At 39.6% G+C, this 15,652-nt stretch overlaps 1 protein-coding gene across 4 annotated transcripts in view; it reads right to left on the bottom strand.

Annotated features, from left to right (window-relative positions):
• DENND2B (DENN domain containing 2B) overlaps positions 1 to 15,652 on the bottom strand; it is a 180,585-nt gene that overhangs the window by 163,958 nt on the left and 975 nt on the right. The window lies entirely within an intron of this gene.

Genomic DNA, 15,652 nt, shown 5'->3' with positions numbered 1-15,652 from the left:
AGAAAGCTGTGCTGATTTGTCCCCAACAGAAAAATGAAAGAGCTTCACGTCCACATGCATGGATTTGTTGGAAGTAGTTTGCCCTGAATTCTGAAAGGCACAAACGAGTGGTACAATCAGTTCAGTGTCAATTATATGCTTTTATAACTGAAGGCCCAGCTCCTTCAAAGAGCTTAATTTCTTCAGCTGGAGAAGCCAACAGATGCTCCATTCTCAGGGTTTTGTTGGGCAGTGTCCTGAATTTTTACCAAAAGGCAGATGCAGGAAGAATGCCTCTCTGTGAATTCCCCGGGCATCATCCTTGCATGAAACGAAGCATAAAGGTTTTCACTGGACACATGCTTAACAATGAGAACAAGAGTTACAGCAGGTTTTGCTCTATCCCCTTAGGCAGCCTTAAGCCTCATACACAACAGCTGAGACACACTAGCTATAATCCCCTTAAAACTATTGTTGCTGATGTGGTTTCCTCTGACCAGGGGGGTCAGGGACATTTTTTGGCCAAGAACCTTAATGACCTAACAGCACTAGAGACAAACCTTTCTCAGCTATTTGTCTGCATTCTTTGGGCATGAGGACATGAAGAAGGGGAAGCACTGAACTATGTAAAGCTATGAAGGAAAAAAGAGACATTCCACTCTACAAAGCTATTAAAGTTAGCATCTCATTTATATTCTGGGATATAAACACAGAATTCTCTCCCATATGTGATGAAGATTCCCAAACATAATTTTTCAAGACCAGTGCTGTCTAAATCTGCTTAGAGAGCCCTGTCACCCCATAACATTTGAGAATTGTTAGTGTGCAACATATTGTACTACAGTTCGGTGTGCCACCAGTAGAAGGATGAAGGTTAACATGTACTACTTCTCCTCTTGTGCACTTCTTATAGGTGCCTTTTTCTGATCAAAAAGGAACCTTTGTTATTCCTTACATACTCAGTGTAGACAGACAGAGAAATCTGGCTTCAATCACTAGCTGGTGATTGTAGACAACACTGGAATATCAACAAAGGCAATAAAAATCAACCATTGGAAAAGACATCTGAGGAGATCATGGACTTGTTAGTGGACAGGATGATATGGATGATGGTAGATAGGGAGACAAAATGCAAGGAAAAGCAGGAGGCGATGTAGGAGGCTGCTATGCCAATTCCTGTCAATGCCAATGGGTATGAGAGAGATGGGTTTAGATAAACAGCCAGGCCTGTCTCCAAGCTAAAATCCTCAATGTTCCCAAAAGAAAATAGGACTGAGTTTCTCTCTCTTATTCATGCATACTTCAGAAACCTCCAGAGACCACTCTGCAAACTGGAACGATAAAACAAAATGTCAAGACAATAAATGGAGCATTTAATCTCTGCTGTTTGTTAGAGGAAGGCCTTTTCTGACTTGAAGGCAGTACCTTGTTTTTACTTCATGAACAGCAAAGCAATGCAGACTAGGTGTTGTCTTTTAGAATTACCTAAAAGCAGCTGGAGCAGGACAGCACAGCATTACTTAGCTGGATCAGTTCACTTCAAAAACTTCAACATAAAATCCATCCTGCCATGGGTATATCTTAGTATTTTCCTGCCATCTGTTCTGTAGTGTCATAACAGATACATTGTTAGAGATACTGAGAAATAGCAGGAATCTGTTTTATTCTTTAAAATCTGAGGAATTAATTCCAGTTCTGCCTCTGCTCCCAAGCTCCTATTATAATCTGAGAAAGTCAGAACTGTTGCACTGTATCAGCAGTGAAACAGTTAATGTTTTGTTCTCATTTTCACTGTAAGCATTTAGGTCTACCTTTAGCCTTATCTTCCCTCTTCTCTGAACAGGGCAAATTCACTATTTATCTATACACTTTGTTTGGAACTCTAAGTTTAACTTCTGGAGGACAACAATAGTGCTTATATAGAAGTGGTGAAGTAAGTACCTTTTTAAACTATGGTTGAAGTATTAAGTAGCTCTGAAGCTGGAGGACTCAAAACCCCAGCTCCATGTTTGGCATATTGGGCAACTCCAGTCATGCAAGTCATTTTATTTCCCTCTACTTTGATTTCTTAATCTACAAAATGGAGATACTGGCTAAAGTCATTCAGGGACATTGCAATATTCACTGTTTCATTCTTTACTTATTTAATGTTTCAATGAAATAAAAAAACCTTTTGCTTCACAATAAGACAGTTGTGCTGATACATCCATTTTCCCATAAAAAGCAATTGCTGGGTTTGTTTCTGTGTAAGTTAAGCCTTTAATCCACTCTTGTTCCTTAGGAAGCTTTCCTAGTGGCAACCTAATTCCACAGAGCGTTCAGCACTACCAAAATAGCATACTTTAATTATGTTTCATTTAATCAAAAACTTTCAATTAGCTCTAGTAATGGCTCTGATTAGCTTTGCAAAGCACTTTGGAGAACTGCAATGAAAAGCACTGTGTTTGAGCTAGGTATTATCACTACCACAAATATGACCTGAAGATTTCAAAACACATACAAGAAACACCTTTATGCCTTGACTCAAACAGTGCTGTTCCTCAAGGGAAAATTTCAAAGCATTTAACAATTAATAAACTTGCAACATGTTTGAAAAATTAATAGCAAAAAGTGGGCGCTCACAAAAATTACTTAATCTACTGCTAAAATAAAGCTGCCTCTGGAGTAAAGCATAATACCCATTTGACAGTACAAAGCCACAAAAATACAGAGGGCACAAAGGAAAAATATTGTTCTGTCTGTTTAGAGCAAGAGGGGAAGTCTGTGGAGGCAGAAGTGCAGTTAACCAAACCAGAATTTAAATAGTACCCTGTGCTTGATGCCAAAATGGTCAGAAATATCCTATGTTTCCAAATTTGGTAATGCTCCAAGGAGGAGTCAAAAGCAACAAGTCTCTGTATGGATACCAGGGAGGTATTTTCCTGGTCTGATTTACTGGGTAACTGAATCTGCACTGTTTGTGATTGTTTAACAGTGTTGGTGGGCTGAGCTTGTGTTATCTATAGATGACACATCAGTGTTGCAGGGCAATTATTATTACATTCTTGTAAGCTCAGAATGCTTAGAATGATTGTTTAAATGTAAGAGATATAATAAATCCTCAGGCAGAAAGGCACGAGTGTTAAGTCACTTTTAAGTTCATCACCTGATCCATGGTCTCCAACAGGACTGTGCCTTCAGCTCTTTGCCTTCTCTGTTCAGGGGACAGATGCCATATGCTGAATCACAGAACCAAATATGCTCTTGGGAGGTCTCCTACCCACATAATAAGCCTTTCCCAGTAGTGTTTAGCTAATGAGAAACTGTTTAGTCAGAATGTCTTAGAGGACCTTTCAAGAACTAGTTTCACATCACACAACTTGCTTTGCCAAACCCATTAGTCCTAATTCAAAGGCAGATTCCACACTGCTTCCTATCCTGCTGAAAAATATACATTCTTCTTTGAGTAAGGGTAAAACACAATCATACTGGGATTTTTTTCACCCCTTTACATATAATGGAGTAAGAAATACTCTGAGAAGCAGGGGAGTGGGATGCAGGTTACTTAATGACTCTTTCAAACATAGTTGCAGAAAATGCTGAGATTCAGCCTGACAGTAAAAGGAAGAGCATTGTAGGGTGGTCATTGCAAATTCCAACCAGGAGCCTGCTCCTCACAGTGCACTGATCCCCCCAGGAGCTGCTTGCTAGACAAATGGAGCAGAAAACCAATGTATTAAAGGGGTTGGTTTTCTTACAACTGCATTCTCAGGTGAACAACAACTGGGCGTCACTCGGCCTTACAGAAGGCCATGTAACCCTGGTCTTTCTAAGTATCCATCATGGAAAAATCTACCTTTGTTCCTGCTTTTAAATTCACTTTCTGTTGCTACTTAACATAGTACAGGAAATAATCAATGGATCAGGTTTCCAAATAGGAAAAAAAAAAAAGTCACTGGGAAGATCTAATTTTACTTTCACCTTGTTGGGATTTTTTTCCATTACTTCACTATCTTCCTCTAAAAAACACCACGTGGTGCTGCTTGCATGCACTTTAATGCACTTACATTTTGTTGAGATAACTTAAGTACTTATATAGCTCAAGGTTTAAACTTCCATTTCCCCTATTTTGAACAACATCATTTACAAAATATAAAGGACAGGGACATATCCAGGGTATTTTTCTGGCTCAAATAAAATAAAACAAAACATAAACAACACCCACAGATGGGGTTTCAGTCCCAAATATGCAACTGGCATTTGGCCCAGTGTAAAGACATGCCCAGACTGCCTGAGGATGGAGCAGCTGTGGGGCCAGGGGGTAGGTCACAAACTGCCTAAACCAAGGAGACTTTGCAGGAGTGATTCCCTCAGGCCAGAGAACATCTCTGAGGAAAACAAGCAGCAAGTATACCAAAATCACCTCCATTTGGTCTTGTGATACACGAGTTGAAACCACTTTCTGTCCCCTTATTGTTCATTCTTCCCCCATCCAAGCCAGACATTGCCACTCAGCCTGTCCTCTTTTTTAAACAATCTCCCACCATCAGCTTACAAGGAAATGAGAGTTTCCAGAGTAGCAACAAATGTCTTATGCTACTAAAAGAAACTTTTGGTAAATACAATAAAGTGCTCTCATGAAAGGTCAGCCAACTCAGCTCATTATCCAAGCTCAGTGGAAATGTCTCCATGAATATAGAAAAGGACCAGCAAAATTACTGGAGAAGGAAAAAAGAGCAGCTCACTTAGCCAGTCTGCATCCCCTCCACAAGAGAAGGGACAGAAGAGAACCTTACAGCTGGAGTACCAAGAATGAGTAAAAAGACACTTCAGAAACAAAAGCACAGTTGAGGATGTAAATAAGACTCCTGTTACCTGCTTATTCTCCTCCTCCTCCTGTGTTCCAACCACAGAACTTAAATAAATAATTAAATTTACCCAAGTGCAATCCATTTACACTGTACAAAAATGCATTTTGGAGATGTTGCAATGAGTTTTGCTTCAGGGGACTGAAGTCACTAGCAATTCAAGCAGGCACCATATATAAAAACTAAAAGAGTTCCTACAGCATCCAAGTGACTGAGAAAGAAATTAAGTTATTTGAAAGGTTTTTCAGGTAGTGTTATCTAAAACCCAATTTAACCTGAACCTGAACATTTTAGAGCCCAGTAAATGTGCAAGAGAGACCTGTACATCATTTCCTATTAGGTGGCTGCCAAGCAGATTTGTTACACATGTAACAAAGCAGTAAAATAAGGTATTTATGTAGCACCTTTAATTGTAAACATATTCATTCTATTTTGTTTAAATGCAAGTGTCACCTGATAGATGCTACAATTACTGAACAATGGGAAATGCAGTGAGAAAAAGGAAAGTCAGACCTGCTGCTGCATCACAAAAAAAGCATGACAGTGCCCTTGCACAGTGCTGCTTGAACAGGCCTATAAAACCTGCATGCTTTGAGCCTCTAACAAGAGTGCCCAGCTGGTGAATTTTCAGGTGCCTTGAAGGCTCCAGATACTCCAAGGGAGTAGTCTTGAATACTCTTTGCTGGGTGACACATCAGTGCTTTTCCTCCCATCAGGGCTTCACCTCATATCTGGTGAAGGAGCATAGCTGCAGCTCTTTCCAATGTCAACACTGATTCTTGGCTTGGCTAGAGGTGTCAGTGCAGAACAAACACAGGGTATTACCTTCACAAATTCAGAGCTCCCCAAGTCACGTGCACTTTTCAGGCTCAATCTTCTGATCACTTCAGCTTTTCAACAAAATTGCTTTCAGCCTTCAGAGTGCAATTTCAGCCCCTCACATCTTTTACAGGTTAGGAAAGAAATGCAAGAAACAGCAAAGATGCATGTCATAACAAGGAGCTTAACACAACACCTAGTAATTTTTGCTTTAACATGCAAATCTCAGGAATACATGGAGAGATCTCAGCCTTTTACAGATGGAGAGAGAAACTGAGGTTGCAGGTGATGACTTAGAGGACCTCTGAATGAGTGAACAACAAAGCGGGAAACAAGACAAGATTTGCAAGCTAGGATCTCTTTACCTGTGTTTATGCCTTTCTACAGACATTGTACTTAATAGTAGTTGCTTCTGAAAAAGAAATTATTATTTTCTGGAGAAAGATGAACACACTTTTCTTTATGGGTCATTATTCCCAGAATGGATAAAAATCAAAAGGATCAGAGTACAAAAACATTAATATTACAAAGCAAAGCTGTTCATTTCTTAGTTTGTAGTTTGAGAACAAAAGGAAAGCAACTATTTTAGGATAATATTGTTTTAAGAAAGAGGTATTTTTCTGTTTCAGTAGAGGTACATACAGACATGTATAAGCATCCTTAATACAAGGAAAAGACTGCAACAATAAGTTTCTGGCTATTGCTTGCAACTTAATCACATTCCTAATGTGAAGATCCTGAGTTCCTTCTAAGAAGAGAATGTGGATGTTTTATTGTTAAGCAATTAGGCCAAAGCCACACTGTGGATTTTTGTATCTGGTTCAAATTGACTTTAATGGAAAATGAGCATTTAACTCTCATAAGTGACTTACAAATTCTCAGCAAGGTTGTACAAAAAAAAAAAAAAAAAAAAAAAAGCAGGGTTTTTTTTATTCTGTTTGAATCTAGCCTGGTAAGGCTCTGTAGAGAACTGAAAACCCATAAATAAAGATAGGAAATTGTGAGGGCAAGAAAGGTCTTTGTCTCCTCCACTCCCTGGTCAAAATGAAGTTTAGGGATGACTGAAACATCTGCTTTACTAACTTGCACATTGAAGCTAACCTCTGTTTACATTAGTAAAAGGGGCTTTACAATCTAATTTAATGAGCATACAGAAAATGCTGCCTGGAATGTTTGTGAGATGATTGGGATAAAATGCTATCTTTTGAATAGTTACGATAAATATACTCTACACAAGATGTAAACCTGGGCTGCATGTTGATGTATGAGAGTGTATCTTTGCCTGTTGGCATAGATTTATAATATGGAAGGGGAGGAAAAATAGTAGATATAAAACTACCACCTTGCAACCAGAAATAATGGCTATGACAGTCTCAAAAATCAAACATAGGTAGATACAGAAGAACTCATGTTTTCCAAGAAAAGAAAGAAAATACATTATTAACAGTTTATCTCTGTATATATATTAGTCCATTAAGAAATATTTGGGATTAAGTATTTAAGAAACATGGTATTAAAAGCCTAAATTATCCTGCTAGTCTCACTACCTAATCATACAAATTCTGAAATTAAGTAACTTCACTTGAAATAACCTCCTAGTTGGGAAAAAAAAAAATAAATTTAAAAAATACCCTTTTGAAGAACTGAAGGGCAGCAGCAGTATTGCCTCAAAAGCACCACTCTGGGTATTTATTTACAGTTGAAGATGAAAGAAAATATTTTGCCTTGCAATATATTTCTGATTTCCTAAGGCTTAAACTGGAAATGGAGAGAAAAGGTTTTATCTTTTCCCAGGATTAACTTTCTGAACCTTCTTATCTGTATTGATGCTTCCCTCATCTGCCAAAGCTATATGAAGTCTTTCATTCATTCACATTTCAAGTGCTTTTACAAATGAAAGATGCTATGCTGCTGCAGCATCTCACCATCATCCTGCCATTGTCTAAATTCAGATTGTTTTTTATTGTCATTTGCCCGACTTTAGAAACCACTAATCCTAATTTGTTTCAGAAGTCCTCATCCTTCAGATTTTTTAAATCCACATGTTAAAGCCTAGAGATGAAAATAACTTATTTCTATTAGCCCCAGGCATAGGATTCCTGCATTAATGTTTTAGAAGTTATGGAGGTAACTCCTTTTGTTGGGTATCAGGAGAAAAAAAGTATCTCATTTATGTCAATGAGTGTGGGATCAAAAAGCCTCTCACTGATCATCCAATATTTAGGATCATGCTAATCCTCCACAAAAAGCTTTCTTTCAAAACAGCTGACATGCACTTGCCTTTTCATCTTTGCCTAACTAGAAGGGAGGGGGGGAAAAAAAAGCTGGAATCAGAAACAGTTTGAAAAGTCACAGCCAGAAATAAAGTGCCAGGTGAGGAAGTAGGAAGTGTTGAGTAGGTGCTGCCTATATGTTGGGATAATTCACCTGGTCCAAATCATGCTGCATCATGTGGTCTCCACCCCAGCTAACCTTCTGACTACACTTGTCTGGGCTGGACCAGTATATGTGGTTGCCAAACTGTTCTGCTGCAATGCATATGGGAAAGGGAAAAGGAAGTTTTGGTCCAATACAAACCACTAAGCTATCCAGAGTTGGATTCCTGCTGTTTTATCTGTTATCCATGATTTAAGAATATGCATATCCCTCAGAATTCACTGCATATTTTAATTTATCATTTGAATATGCCACTGAACTTAATTATTGTGCTTCCAGGGCATACCTCCAGCCCAGTAGCTCAGATACACTTCTACAGGGCAAAAAGCTCTAACATCTCTCCAAACTTAAGAATAGGCTAGATTCTTTCTTTTGTCTCATCAGTCTGTCCACAGTAGTTCTGGGTCAACACTAGTTTGCCAAAAACTAGTCTTGTTCATCTCATACTCTCCGTACATAACTATGCTCTCTACTAAAATAATGATAATGGACTGAACTATTAATCTTCAAAAAAGAAGCTGGTTTTACCAGGAGAGAAAGAAAATTCTCTCATCTTTCTTATAGGATGAGCTTTTATGCTAGGAATTAACCTCCTCAGTTTTCTGTTGTCAGAAATACCACAGTATACAATGACTCCCTCAACTGAAAAAAATAAGACAATAAGCAAGGACTGTCCCCACACCAGGCTCAATCTCATGGATATGGATGGGTAAACAAACAGTGTATTTTTCTCATAACTTTTTACCCTCCACTGTTATTCTCCCTCTAAAGCTTGCGCTTGCCACTGAAAACCTCATGGCTCTCTTACTGTTTCATTTGGGAGACATCATATTAGCTGCACATTCATCAGCTTCTCTGTTTATCCAACTCAGAGATAACTGTCCTGCAGGGAGAGAGCTCAATGGCAAACAATGCCAGACTTAAAGCTTAGTTTTAAGGGTGCAAAGCACAGTCTGACATTTCTCTTGGTGTTTCACTAAATACAAATCTGAACATCAGCAAAAAATGGCCAAGCAGAGGAATATGTCACCAGCTGACTTCTTGCAGCTCAAATAACTGCTATCAGAGAATGTTTATGACAGACAAGAAGGCTTGATGCTCATTAGCAACTTAAGAATCTTTCTGTCACCATTTATCCACTTTGTAGGGCCTAATGAACCCCAAGCCATAGTTGCAGAGGTACCCACAAAATCTCGGCTGTATGTCCATATACAGCCAGGACACAGTGGTAGCACAACTAGAGGATATGAAACACACACTTCATTAAAGCCCAGCTGATGGGTTTGGAGCACTTAGAGAGGGAGGCTCAAGGGCTAAAAGGAGAAAGAATAAAAGAAGCACACTAAGAAAAGCCAAAGAGAAGAGAATGACAAACATTTTTTGGGAGCTAATAGACAAGTTTCCCTGAGGCAGAGGGGTTTAGATGAAGATTTACTTGCATGTACAATGGTAGGACTCTGAGGGCCCTTGCCTCTCCATTTTTTCTAGGAGTTACCTGCATCATTCAAGTTATGTAGCCACAGGAAAAGCAGGACAGGACCATCAGTAGTACCCCCAGCTCACCTTGGCACTGGATGAGAAGGTAGCTCTGCCACTTGGCAATATCCCCCTTTGCTTCCCAGGCCTGAGGACATCTCTGGAGACAAAGACTATGGGCTCCTCTATGGGCTGCTCTGCAGCTATAGCAGCAAAAGCCTCAGAAGGTCCTACTCAAGGTGTTGGTTCAGAGGATAATAAAGCACTGAGTCAATCAGCAGGAAATCTCTCAGCACTCATCCATGGCTCTGGGGAGGGCAGAGCTGAAGTATAACACCTGTGAAAGTGGGAAGGGAGGCTTAGAGCATATCCTGAGTTCTGTTAATATCAAAAACCATCAAGGTTGTGCTATTAAAGCTCAGGAGTACACAGGAAAGCCACATGGGCTTTCAGACAAGACAGCTGCTGAGGAGACATAATGTGCTCTTAGTGCTTGTCCTTGGCTCTCCTTGCATTACAATCAAGTAATTCAGGATATTTATTCATTTCCACAGGAGAAAAGGTGATGGATACATCCATAAAACACAAACAGAGATATATGCATACAAACCTGAAGGTGTATGAATTGTATCAACAAGTACTGATGCTGTTTTAACCATTTTGGAGATTAAGTTGAGTAATATTTACATAAAGCCTATAGAGAGGTTCTGATTATTTTAGGCCTCCTCTTTCTGATCCCCTTCCGGTCTTTCCTAATCTGTTCTTGTCTGTCTTTCAAGTAAGCCATTTCTTACACAGTTTGAGTGGCATGGGAGATGTTCTGTTCAGAGACTAAAGTTAACAATATAGCAGGGATATGGCAGGAAGTAAAACTCAAGCTGGAATGTAGAACTGCTGCCCAGTTTGCAACTTAACAGAGAAAATAACGAGTCTCCCATTGCACAGGAGATTCAGTAAGCTTTTGCACTCTGCTGATCTGCCATATTTTCAAAACAATATTCCCTGCTAATGCAGCTCACTTGGAACACTGCTAAAAGGACCTTGTGAGCCTAGAGCTGGGATTAAGATACAAGGTACACTGGAAACTCCAATCAGTACAATCCTGTACAAATGAGAAGCACTTTTACACATCAAGTCAATATGCCCCATTTTTCTTTAGCACACTGTGTCCACACAGAAAGCAAGATGACTTTGAGCCAAATATATTTCCCTTTCTAGTGACCTTGAGTGATAAGAGTTTCCACCAGGACAAAGGATCAAAATCATTAGAGCTCTTCATTCATTCCACCCTGTCTTGCAAAAATTATTTGCCGCCCCTCAAAGAAGTAACTATGTTGAAAGCAAAAACATCAAGGGACAGATCCATCTCCTGACTTGAAGGACTTCTCAGAACAATGAACAGAGTCAATGCCTTGAACATCTGCTCCTCCCTGAGGAACGGTTGCGAGATCATCCGGGGCAGCCCTCCTAAAGTATTTTGGTCTCTGCCCTAATACTGGGAATAGCAGGCCAAGCAGGGTGCTTGCACAATGCTAGCCAGTTAACATCTGTCCCCTGTGATTGTGACTTGATGTTCCCTGAAGACAACTATCTTTTTCTTAAGGGGAAAAAATGCAAACTATTAATTCAATGTGATGACCCCATCAAAATAATGAAATGAATAATAGTATTAAAACTTTACACAACTAGTGCTTTTAATAACACAGGAGTTAGGGAATATTGTTAAATGTTTTAACTCAAAGACCTAGTTTCCTGTGTTGGCACCAGTGCTGACACTAAATGTTCATACATCAAGCATTTTCACATCTTCATTTTTAAGATAAATCAGGAGACAGAAATACTTAAACTGAAATAACATCCCATTCCTGTGTGTGCAAACACACAGGGTGCATTTCTGACAAAATCTCACTGTGCTTTCAGCCTGTCCTTAAGGACCTCTCCCTTCATGCAAATTCACTTAAGTTTCAGTGACTCTGCAGCTGCAGACAGGTTTTCAGCAGACAGATACAGCTCAAACAAACATACATTCAAAGAATGGCAAAAGGCGGCATTAAAAATTAACACCTACTTTTTTCTATGTTCCTCAACCTAAAAAACACACCTCCAAGTTCAGAGGCTTACAACAAAATGTATCAAAAGCAGTGTCTATATGAATTATGCAGTCTTCTTCCAAAGGAGATTGGCCAAGAGTACAAAGTACTCTGTAAGAGTACAAAGACAAGGGGCAATGGGCACAAGTTGCTCCTGGGGAGATTCCGATTGGTCACTAGAGGTAAATTTTTCACCAAGAGGACAGTCAAACATTGGAATGGTTTCCCAAGGGAAGTTGTAGATTTCCCCCACATTGGACAGTTTTAAGTCTCAGTTTGACAGGATGCTGAGCCATCTCATATAAACTATTGTATTACCTAAAAGGTTGGACCAGATGATCCTTGAGGTCCTTTCCAACCTGGCATTCTATGATTCTGTGAAAGTTACAGATCATAACTGACAAGTTGGAACTCTTACTGTAACTCCTTGCAGTGCAATCACCTTTATCTATAGTATCAAGCTCTCAGCAATTAAACTTTCATATCTATTTTCAGACGCTGATTAACAGCAACAGACTCAAATAGGGAGTTATACCCAAAAAACAGGGTGGTTTGGCCATGAAGCATTAATGTACCAGCTGATCCCTATCTCTATAGTTTGTGGTCCTTTAGAAGGTGGACTTCAGAAAGTTCAATTGCTAATGCAGAAAAAAACTTTCAGGTTTAGCCCCTAGTGAATAAAAGATTTCTAAAAAAAATCTGACAGCTGCTTAAAGCCTATATGAATGAAAAGAGGACTTAAATCTGATGCTCCGCAGACAAACATCCTCCACACTGCTCAGATCAGTCTTTGAACTTTATTTCTGCATGCTCGAGCAGCAAGAACTGGGAAAACAGTAGCTGTGGAGGGAGGAGATTCTTCTCCACCGTCCCTCTCTACCAGAGCAGGGCTCTAGAGCAGCACAGGATGCCAGGATTTCCAAAGTCTGCACAGCACCTCATAGTGGACAAGACTTCTATTTCATGACATTTAACTTTTCAGATCTCACCAGCATAGAAACAGAAAAAGATTTTGAAGTTGGATTAAGGGAAAGGGTGACAAGTTCTAACTCTTAGCTGAAATATATACACCCAAAAAACATACCAAAACTCTTCCCAAAAGGGAGGATTTCAGGTCTTGTAGGGTGTGACTGTCCAAGGCTTGGCAAAGTCACTTATAACCTCACCAAAGTTCAATATGACTATGAGTGTTTACAAGCACAAGGACTAGGCCAAATTGAGAATGTAAATATTTGCATTCGTTTACCCAAACTTGCCTCTAACTGCACTGCCAACTAAATCCCAACCGGAGACCAAAAAATCTGAAAAGCAACACTTGCACAAACTTTACTGCACAGAGGCAAAGCTAACATGCATGTCATTCAAAATTGGGGGAGGGGGAGAATATAAATAAATAAATAAATAAATAAATAAATAGAGTAATTGGTAATCAAAACTGAATGTATGTTAAACAAGACATCAGTGAAGGTTGGACTGAAACTCGACTTGACTTAGCTATCCTTTGGTACACTTTGAAAGTCTAATCAGTCCCGATTTTGGTCCTCTACCCTGCAAGAGACTGGGTTACATTAACCATAGCTAGATTACTAAAGATCCCATAAATGTCTTGATGGATCTAGCACACAGTGGTAATTTTTACCTAAAGCATATTCTCTTAAGCCATCGAAAGCAAGAACATGCATCTTCCAAGCAGATCATAGAATCAGAATAGTTTGGGTTGCGTGGCACCTTTAAGGGTCTTCTATTCCAAACCTCTGCAGTGAGCAGGGACATCTTCAAGTAGATCAGGTTGCTCAGAGCCCCATCCAACCTAACCTTGAATGTTTCCAGGGATAGGGCTTCTACCACCTCTGTGGGCAACCTGTTCCACTGTTTTGCCACTGTCGTAATAAAAAGCATCTTTCTTATATCTAGTATGAATTTATCCTCTTTTAGTTGAAAACCATTATCCCTTGTCCAATTGCTACAGACCCTACTAAAAAGCCTGTCTCCGTCTTTCTCAGATGAGCTGAGGGTAGTTTTCTCTGGATTCAAAGTAATTTATTTAACAGCCTCAGTCCCATATTCAGAATTTATTTAGGATCCCAAATCACCCTGAGTTCTCGACATCCACACTTCTTTTTTTCCCTTTAAAAATTTTATCCCAGTTCTTTTAGCAATAGATCAGGACGACAGCCAGAGAGATCTGTTGAAGAGAGCTGTGACCTTCCACAAACACAGATCTTGAGAGATACACAGTATTCTCAGCTGCCAGTTCCCAGCCCACTCAGAAAGTGTTAAATGCCTTTCAGTCCTACATCTCCATTGCAGACACTCACTGAAGGGAATCAGAAAGCTGAATGTCTCACCAAGACCAGGATGGTTTTTAGTTTTTTGTTTGTTTGCTACAGATTTAGTCATCCTCAATCCCACTAAAGTAAACTAACAAAAAGTCCATCCTCTCCCTCTTCAGTTAAGTGGAAAAAGTACAAATCTGGTTCTCTAGCTTTACTCAACTGTGGGAAACTCGGTTTTGCTCTTCAGTGCACTTCACAGTGACCTCTTCACAGGGGGCTAGTATCATTTCTTTAAATGCCCCTACACTAAAAATAGTCCTGCTTCCTAAACATGCATGCTTAGTAGTTCCAAGCATTCTGAAATCCTGCATACCACTTTATTTTTTTAAACTGGCAACATTTATTTAACCAGCAATTAAAAAAAGAGGCTCAGCTGCCCCAGTGATTCTTCCCAGAGGGTCTTAGATGTTTATGAAACACAATGAAAACAATAAAGTGGATAAAATCATGCTATTCCATCAAGTCCTTGGCAAAACTTCCCAACCAATAATAAATTGGCATGGTACATTACAGTCAACAGATTACACAATGGTTTACATGGTCACCAATAATAAGGGGTCACACACTACTTAAAGAGCTACAGTGTATGTTAGAAGTCACTTGCTTAAAGGGAAATGGCAATGCTTGGTCCTGATCTCCCTGGAGCAAATTCTGGCAGCCACAGCACCAACACACGACTTGGGCAGGAGAGGACAGAAGGTGCCTCTCCTCGCCAGCACCAGGAATGGCAGTGAGTACACTGAGCAAGCTGGCTGGGGGAGTTTAGCACCCTGAAGGGAGAAGAAGAAAACCAGGCCAGGAAGGACTATTTATTTCTGCATGAGAGGAGAACACATGCTATGCACTTTTAGGAGCAGGACAGTCTCTGTGCCCAGTGAGGCCCAGCAACACTCACCCCATCACCCCTTCCCAAGAAGCCCAGCTCCCCACTCCTCCATCCTCTCAGAGCTAACTTTTTCCACCCCAGAAGCAAGATGGCAGTTTCCTGCCCCATCTAGTCACTCTTAACAGTGTATATAGACTGTAGCCTGCCTTAAAAGGTGCTTAACTGTATTCTTAGATAATTTTATAAAGTAATCATAGAAAGTAATAATAATTGCTTAAGTGTGTTGCAGTTTTTCTTTAAATAACTAAACTTTAAGCAAAATAGAAATGGTCAAAGCCATAAATCTTGCACTCACCCTTTACCCTAGTGACAGATTTCCACTATGCCACCTGTATATAATCTGATCACCCAAAGGAAAGATAAGCTTTGATACTTCTAAATATACATTATTTTCTCAAACCTTAGCCTAAACATAAAATACTCCTGGTTTTGCTTTGTTAACTTACCCTTACACTATATGGAAACATTTAATCTACTGATTAAATCTACTATTTATCATGAATAATCAAAATATTATCAAGTCTCAAAGGCAAATCAACCTCATTTCAATTCATCCTACTCTGCATCATCAGAAAGCAGACTACAACTAACAGTTCCTTCCCTTATTTTCCACAGGTTTTGATCACTCTGCGCAGTTTCTACAGGATTGTTCAGTGTTTGGCTGAAGTTAAAGACTAACAACTGAACAAAAATGAAAGAAAACCTATTCTCCAAAGTCAGTGCAACAGTAATACAAAGGTGCAGAAAGCACTACTATGGACATACTCTACCCAGTAAGTAATG

The sequence above is a fragment of the Apus apus genome, chromosome 5 (genome assembly GCF_020740795.1).
Source record: "Apus apus isolate bApuApu2 chromosome 5, bApuApu2.pri.cur, whole genome shotgun sequence".
NCBI classification, from domain to species: domain Eukaryota; kingdom Metazoa; phylum Chordata; class Aves; order Apodiformes; family Apodidae; genus Apus; species Apus apus.
The sequence above is the reverse complement of the archived record's forward strand: the minus strand, read 5'-3'. Positions and strand labels throughout refer to the sequence as shown.